The sequence below is a fragment of the Petaurus breviceps genome, unplaced genomic scaffold (assembly GCF_028583685.1).
Source record: "Petaurus breviceps papuanus isolate PSGF00001 unplaced genomic scaffold, PetGlider_PUasm1.0 688, whole genome shotgun sequence".
Lineage (NCBI taxonomy): Eukaryota > Metazoa > Chordata > Mammalia > Diprotodontia > Petauridae > Petaurus > Petaurus breviceps.
Window position 1 is genome coordinate 19744492 of NW_027186457.1, and position 9527 is coordinate 19754018.

Here is a 9527-nt window from a genome sequence, read left to right on the forward strand (position 1 = left end):
TTTATATGATTTTCAAAAGGGAATATTTTTTTCTGAATGAACTGTCCAACACAGATCTCCCTTGTTTTTCAGTTGTTGTTACAGTGCATGCATAAATACTGTGACTGTGTGTATATATACGTGTATGTATATGGAGAGAGAGACATACACATTGGATACTTTATAAATATATCCAGATGTCTTGTGATTAATTTGTATCCTTGATCCATTTTTCTTCAATGATTTGAGAAGTCATAGATTGCATCAGCCTATCTTCCCCATGTTTCAGTTATATTGTGTGCTCTCTACAGGTCCCTCAAATGTAGAGCCATTGCCAAAATCTTTCACATCTATTCCTTTTCATTTTTAGTGCATTGGGAGGTGGCAGGAGAGAGAGACAGAGAGAGACAGAGAGACAGACAGAGAGAGAGAGAGAGAGAGAGAGAGAAATTCTTACAATCCTCAGACTTCCAATTTATGCCTTAACATGATTCTCATTCCATGGTTATTAATAAAACATGATTTTCTTCACACAATTTGAGCTAGGAATATCTTGTACATTAATGGTCTATGTTACATATGGGTCTATAATACTTCATGTCACTAGCCTGCCCTTTGTCTCCTTTGTGGTCCAATCCAAAGAAACCTCCATTCTATGACAATTCCATCTGCGAATTTCAAAAGTGGAATGGGTGGTCTGGAGAGGTGGATTGCAATTTAATTCTTCCTTCCAATTTAAATCATTACTAGCAGACCAAATGTTATCTCACTTCCCCATGACAGACCTTCAAAAACTTGAAGAGAACTGTCATATCTCCTCTCTCCTGAGTTTTCACTTCTCTGGATTAAACATCCCCAGTTCTTTCAACCAATCCTCATATGTGATGGACTCAAGGCACTTTATTATCCTCATTACCCTCCTCTGAACACTTCCCAGATTACCAGTGTCCTTAAACTGTAGCACCTAGAACAGAAAACAGTGCTCTGTGTCTCATCTGATTAGGATAGAGTAGAGTGGGACTATCATCTCCTTAAATCTGGAAGCTATGTCCTTCTCAATGCAATACAAGATCATACTCTACTCAAAGAAATCAGAAAACTTGGGTGTAAATTGAAGCTTTGTTACTTCCTATTTAAGCAAATCAAAACATTTCTTGGTGCCTCAATTTTGTGATCTTTAAAAGGATAAACCTGGACTAAATGGTCTTTGAAGTTCCTTCTACCTCTAAATACTAGGTGCCTAGGTAACTAGCATATCATTTTAAAGACACATAGCCACCTCTATTACATGGTAAAGCATTGAATTAGTATGTTAGTGAAGGGTCATATATGATTTTGTTTTGGTCTGGTTCTATGTTTTCATTGGTATAAGGATCTTTTCTCTACCAATGAAAATCTTCAGCTTCTCAGCATGTCATAGTCTCAAGAGTTGTTTGGGGGCACTGAGAAAGTACAGATCAATGTAACCCCAGGTCAAACATCTATATCTCTTTCCTAGACAAGATTTGAAGCAAGGTCTTCCTGAATCCAATGCCAGTCTTCCATCTACTGTATCAATCTTCCTCTATCATATATGATACTAGGTGAAAAATGATTTGTGACTTGTGGTAAATTAGCCTTTCATAACTGCTCATCAGCTGCCATTGGTCAGGGTCTTATAGAGTCAAGCTGGCAATTTCAGAGGTCCTATTTGTTTAAACCACACTATCCAGTATAATATCACTGGTCATCATTGGGATTGTAGTGGAAAGTCCAATGTTGGGTGAACTCTTTAATCTTTAAATAGCATGACTTTATGATGTCATTATGTTTATAGTAGGTTTTGTGGAAAGATTGAGAATAAATGATGGCCTTTGTGCTCCATTATCATCCACATGACATCAAGAGATCTAAAGAAAGACTTTCAACATCTGAGGCAGACCCCCAGTGGAAAAATGATGAAGAGAGTTGAACAAGAATTAAACTGCATAAGAGAACATAAATTATCTGAGGACTGTGTCATTGAAGGGTGTATCCCTCTCTTTGAGATGACAGATTCATGAAAGGATCAAAGGAAGTATAAGAACTCTTATGCCCCCAAACATTGGTGTCTTTAGAGTAACATCGTGAAGCATTGGAATCCTGGTGAGAGAATGTTGAGGGGTCACAGACTACCAATGTTATCATCCATATGCAAAATGCATCTTCTACCTTGCAGCTAGATGGTTGAAAATGCATAGTGATTTTGTTTTGTTTTAAAGGAAACATCTAATATACATAAAATATTGGTATTATAAGATAATTGAGAGGGAAAAATATAGACAGACAATGGCATATAGGGATTGAGACAGATATGAGACGGATTCAGGGAGGTAGAGACAGGCAGAGAGAGAGAAGAAGAGAAGGGATGTTCAGTTTTAAAAACTAATTGAAATGAATGGAACTGAAGAAAGTTCAGTGATAGATGGAATAGGAAAATGAACTAAAAGGACAGAGGAAGACCTAAAAATATCTAAAAATCTGCCAGGGTTTAACCTTATTTGTCCAATGACCATTGAATGAAACACTGTAGATGATTGCCATCTATCATGCTCTGACTTATATTTTTGACCACAGTCCAAGGGTAAAGACATGGAGCTTGATCACTAGCAATAAAACCTTGAAATACCTTGGGACCTTATAATCTATCATCTGGTGGAAAGCAAGCCGACAGATAGATAGATAGATAGGTAGAGAGAGAGAGAGAGAGAGAGAGAGAGAGAGAGAGAGAGAGAGAGAGAGAGAGAGAGAGAGAAAGATACACACACACACACACAAACACACACTGAATCTAGGCCAAAAGAGGTATTTCAAACTGATTGAAAACAAAAAAGAAAAATAGAGAAAGGAATATGTCTTAATAGCAATGACTTGTGGTCTCCTTAAATGTGAGAAGTTTTGTATTAAACACCCAGAAAGTTGTGCACTTGCTATATTAGTATCCAAGGATGGGGCTTTATTTACATTGGGCTGCCAGAACAACAAAGTGTGGGTTAATAACACTGAGTACAGACTAAACACCTCAGGTCAGGCTGTAATGATTCCTGGATGAAAGTCAAAGACACTCTTCATTAACCTACCAAAATTCTGCCTGGGAAAAGAAATCATTGTTCATTTAATGAAAACTCATACTGATTTTAGTGCAACAACAAAGCACCCTTAGAAGGACATCCAAGGAACTGAACTACTTATGATCTTATGATGAGGTGTTAACCCAGATCATCCATCTGGGTACAAACTTGGTAGAGTCATTTGGATTATTTTAAATATATTAGTTCCATTTTCTTTGTATTCCATTATGATGACCACATCTTTTTTATTCCCACCCCCTTCAACAAACTTCAAATGTTCAAGTGTTTTCTGGATCCCCCCCTTCTCCAAAGTGCTCTCTTTAATTCACTGGAATGATGATGGGTCAGGTACAGTGGGTAGAGCCCATACTAGAAATGGATCACAAAAGACCCTTTCCTGGCACTGAGATATTTACAGAAGCATAGCTAAGTGGCCAGTGAACTTGTGTCCATCTCACCATAGATTACTCAAGTTGTTGTGGAAAGATTAGAGGAATGATGTTTTCATTTATTCTCAGAAGCACATAACCACAGGATAATTGAGATAGAAGAGTCCCCAGAGACCAGATAATTCAATGTACATCTCTGAAAAAATACCCACTAACATACTTAACATGTGCTCATGCAGACTCTGCTTATAGGCCCCTAGTGAGGGGGCACAACTTTCTCACCCCTGTGCTAAGTATTCTTAGGGATTTTCCCAATAACACTCTCAGCAGGAGAAAAACTTAAGCACTTCAATTTGTGGCAAGTCGAAGGGTTCCTATGAACCCTTAAAATGGTTGGTTGTCTGGTCTCCCTCCTTTGGATTCTTCTTGCTTTTATTATTGTTCTGTTGTTTTAGTCATGTCTGACTCTTCACTATCCCATTTGGTGAATTCTTGGGCAAAGATACTGGAGTGATTTGCCATTTTATTCTCCAGCTCATTTTATAGATAAGGAAAATGGGTAAGTGACTTGTCCAGAGTCACACATCTAGGAAGTGGCCAGCTATGAATTCAGGAAGACAAGTCTATCTGGTGGCCTCATCCTGATTAGTAGTTGTCTTGAATTTGGGGTATAGCCAACTGAGCAGCACATACCAATTTTGATGTCATTTGACATATATTGCTATTCCCATAGTCATTGGGTTTATTTTCTTCATTTCTTTGGGATTTTATGAAGACTATACCTGCCAGATCTGTAAAGACACGAATTAATATGTCCTACATTTTGCCAAGTTACCATGTGTTTCTCTAAAACTTGACGTAATAGATTTCAGATTTTTAGAATTGAGTAAGAAATCATGAGTAAATCAAGAGTAAGAAATCATATTTCAGAATGAATGATAACCATACTTCCACAGATTGGTGATCTCCTCAACATGAGTCGTTCTTCTACAGGTCAGTTTACTAGTAATCCATACCTCTTTCTCCTGAGCAATTCAAGTATAACCGCAACATCAATAATGCTACGATGCCTTACAATTCAATCTCATCCAACAAGCACGATGAAAGACCTACAATAAGTAAAGCACTAGTCATAGAATGACAAAATGAAGAACCATGTTTAGCTTCCAGGAATTTACATTCTACTAAGGGTATAGAACCCATTAGCAGAGATACATATAGACAAAAATTCAAGAAAAGAAACTAGGAAATAGGAAAATAGGCAAAGACTTCCCTAAGAAGACAGTATAGGAGGCAGACATTAAAAGAAGGTAGAGGTGAAGAAGGAATACATTGATGTAGATAACAATTCAAAAAACAAACACTCAGATAAGTCAGTGACTAAAGCAAGGTCACTTAGTAAGCAAGGATTTTTAACCCTGGTTCCACAAATCTGGAAGTGGTCATTGGATAGATTTCAGGAGATCTCTGAACTTAGAGAGAGGTAAAATTACATCTTTAATTAATTTCTAATTATTCCTTCAATGAAGAAACCTCATTCTGAGAAGAGATTCGAAGGTTTTACGGATTGCCAAAGGGATCCATGACAGAACACGCACACACACACACGATAACAACCCCTGCTATATAGTAAGATTGCCAAAGTATGTTTGACAAGCTTCATGATCATCTACCAGATTCAGCTTCTGGCACTTGAAGATAAATATAGCAAATCAGTGTTTTTCTGTTTTTACTGGAATGATAGTATCAATAAGAACCTAACGTCACTTGACAAAGGGGATTGAAATTTTATTTTTTCCAAAAACTAAGTCAAAGAATAGCCCTTGTATTCTACATAAGGAGAGAGTATGGGTAGTATACATTTAGCACCATTTAGACTAGGTATAATTATAATATAATAATTATATTAGTAATCATAATTCTAAAATATCACAAAGAAAAAAATAGAGAATTTAAACCAAGTCCTTGATGATAGCTATGTGCCATATCATGATCGAACTTGGAATCAGGAAAGCCTGAATTCAAATCTGACTTCAGATACTCAGTAGCTGTGTGACTTTGGACAAATGATTTAACTTCTGCCTCACTTTCCTTACCTGTACATTGAGCATAATAATAGCACCTATTTCCTAGAGTTCTCATGGGATAAAATGAAATGAGATTTGTAAAGTGCATTGCAAACCTTTAAAATACTATATAAGAGCAATTCTATTCCTTATATTTGCAAGAGGAGAAATACATTTCTCCAAAGAAGTATCTTTTCTGTTTAAAACAGTGTTATATCTGAAATAAAAACCTCAGATCTAAAAAAAAAGAGAAAAAAAACTGCAACAAAATTTATGATTATAGAAAATCCAATTTATAAAAGTTAACAGAAAATTATTCTTCTTTACATTGAAATAAAGTCTTTTTAGAAGGATTAATAAGTAGTTATCCATCTTCTCTCCCTCAACCCTGAAAATTATAATGCATATGCTATTTTCCTTAGTTTTAAAGTCCTGATTGTCAGCTTCACAGAGCTATTCCTGTGACATCACAAATCTCTTCCCATGGAGAGGCTTGTGATGTCTTAATTAAATGCATTGTGAGGTTTGAACATCTCAAGAATTAATGAAGAAATTGTTCTAGAAGCCTCTCTGAAGACAACTAAAATGAAAAATATGCTTAAGTGAATAAATTAGGGAAGAAAAAGAGATGCTATAGAAAGGACACACATTCTACATAATACACCAAACATTTATGAGGAATATTAATAATTTTGTTGAACATTTCATATGGACACTAATAAATTCATTAAATATCATCATTGTGTCAGGCATTGTATACATAACCATTTGTTTTATGTTAAAACACTTTGAGTATCTTTGAGATCTGCTGCTTTGAGTTCATATATTTTTCATATTGTCTTTGCAACTCAGATCTTTAAGGTAGAATGTTTGTTTCTATGGTAAGCTTTCCATGACATAATTTTTTTTAAGCAATCGGGGTTAAGTAACTTTCTCAAGGTTACATGGCCAGTTATTTCTGGGTGTGGTGCTAAGTATCTGAGCCCAGATTTGATCCCCAAGTCATCCTGACACTGGAGCCAGTGCTCTTACTCGCTGAGCCACCTGGCCGCCCCTAAGCAATTGGGGTTAAGTAACTTGCTCAAGGTTACACGGCCAGGTGTTTCTGGGTGGGTGCTAAGTGTGTGAGCCTAGGATTCGATCTCCAGGTCATCCCAACACTGGAGCTGGTGCTCTTACATGCTGTGCTACCTGGCCGCCCTCCATGACATAATTTTAAAATAATTTAGGAAGATTCATCTTTTCTACTTACAAAAATCATTTGGAAGTCTGTGATTCAGCAGTCAATGTATTTGTAACCAGAATGACAACCGTAAGGTCACAGCTTTAGAGTTGGTAGGGCATTCAGAGGTTATCTAACCCAATGCCCTTCTTTAATAGAGGAGGAAAATAAATCCCAGAGAAAATGCCCTATGCTGTCTAGGGAATAAAAGCATAAGAGTCAAGATTCAAACTCATGTCCTTGACTGCAAAGTCGGCTTCCTCTCCATTACACCATGCTGACTTCTCCAATGAGGATTCATTTCTCAAGGAATTACCAAAAGGAGCAGAAATTGCTAAACAAGAATGTGAATGATCTGAATTCTTTGACTGTATCTGTTAACATTACAGTTTGATGTTATTTGCCTAATGATGAAAATGTTTCATTTAGATCTCAATCAAGCAAGATGTCTCCGAAATGATTTGTTTTCTGCTCCTTTTCTTTATGCCTTAGGATTCTAGGAAATTTGAAGTAGTGTCATTCATTCTATTGCTCTTTTATTAAGTCTTGGATCTGTGTGCCCAGATTTGTAGATGCCATGAAAGGCTTCTGATCTAAAGATAATCAAGATCACATGACCCAAGAATGGGCCAATTGTGCACAGATCTGGGATCCATCAGGGTAGAGTTAATGCCTCCTATGCTGAAAGCTTATAATCATTTTGAAGTATCTTCTTTGTGTGTGTGCGTGTGCGTGTGTGTGTGTGTGTGTGTGTGTGTGTGTTTTAAAGAGAATGTCAAAAAAGCAGAGTCTAATTTTATGTGCCTAGGAGTAGCTATCTAAGCTTCAGGCAATACAAACGCTTCTATTACTAGGGAGTCAGAGCTCGGCATAATTAACAAACATCATCAGCCTTACAGTTCCTAGAGAATGTAGTAAGTTCCTTGCCTGAAGGCTGCTCTCATCCTAGTAAGTCTGTTTACCCTGTCCAAGATTAGATTAGTTTAATTATTATGAAAAAGGCGGCTAAGATCTTACAGCCTAATTATGCAAATGTTTCTAAATGTTCACAAAAGTAATTTATTTATTTGGAGATAAATGAATCTGTTTTGTCATAAAGCAGATTGCAGTCCTGGCAATGTACAAGCAGGGTTATATGACCTCGGGCACAGTTTTCCCCACCAATATCAGTGGGATCCCTGGATTACAACATTTAAAAATACATAAATGTTTTTTTTAGCAGGTTTTTATTGTTTGGGTAAATTATAGCAATCCCAGAAAGAACGATCACAGGTTTAATACTCACCGACCTTGTTATGAAAACATGGTTTCTCAGCAGAAGCATTTAAAAGATGCTAACAGCTAAAACATTCCTAGTAGACCTATTAAGGTACACCTGTTTTAGTATACATCAGATCAGATATCTTCACAACAGTCTTTTTTTCCCATTTAAATTTCTTTTTTGTAGTACCTCCTAGTTTAAATAAATCTTATAAGAAACTATTGGAAGTGGGGGTGTATTTTTGGGTAGAAAAGCATTTCAGAGCAAAGCTTCAATGCAGGGGGAGTTTTAAAGAAGTTGAGAAGTTCAAGAATGAATGCTATCCAAAAGTATTAGATGAGGGTAACTTATTTGAGTAAATTCACATCATGGAAATAGTAGTCATTAACATATCTGTGTGTGTATGTGCATGCATGTATGATAATATATACACATATACATATACAGGATTCCCGACAGTAAGTGCATTTTTAAACTTTGATAGATTAAAATTGCAGTAAGACTTTTGGGACACCCTGTATATAACACATACATTTTATGAAGAATACATGCCATGTATGTTCATACGCATAACCTTTGCTAATAATCTATGTGTTTGAAATTTAACTTTTATGATTAATCCAATTTCCAGAGGAAAATTTTATTTTACATAATCATCTTTACTTAGATACCTCATTCAAAGAAATCCTGCCAATATCTTCAAATAGCCACTTGTCAATTTGGAAGCACAGAAGATTTATAGCTAAGACAAAATTTGAATATCAGACAACTTCCTACATTATCAGTAAGATGCCTTTAAGTTTGTATAACACATCGAAAAATTTAAGAAAATACCCATCCCCAAATTGTGCCAAACAATATATGATGCAAATTTATTATTTTAATTATTTGCACAACTAAAATAGCATATCAATATTATCATCATTACCACATTATTTTTGTCTTTTTTTCGATGTGATTCATATAGAAAGAATCCTAGAACAAGCTGATATTTTGACATTCTTTCTTCTTTTACTTCCAGTATTCTATGGATTATTGCACCAGTAGATAAAATAGCTGTATTTAATAATTAAATAAAAGTATTGGGATATAAGCTCATCCTCTCTAGATCCACTGAAATTATCCTTGATAAAATGCTAGCATGTTCCTCCTGTATTTCATATACTTTACCAAGATAATAGTTTTAGGACTAAAAATAACCTAAGAGGTATCTAGTTCAATCCACTTATTTAACAGATAATATCACAGGTGGGTTTTGAATACAGGGCCTCAGACTCCAGTGACATCTCTTTCCTCTCTAATCCAACTGCTTCTTGCTCTGCTTGATCTCTATATTTTAAAATTTTAATTATGATGATTGTTCTCTTTTCTTCTCCAATGGGGTTCATATAGAAATGCTTTTCTGGAGCAAGTTACTATAATGCTATTATTATTATCAGTATTTGTAGTGGTAAAAGAAGGAAGAGGAGGAGGAGCAGAAGGAAGAGTAGCAGTAGTAGTAGTAGTGGTGGTGGTGGTGGT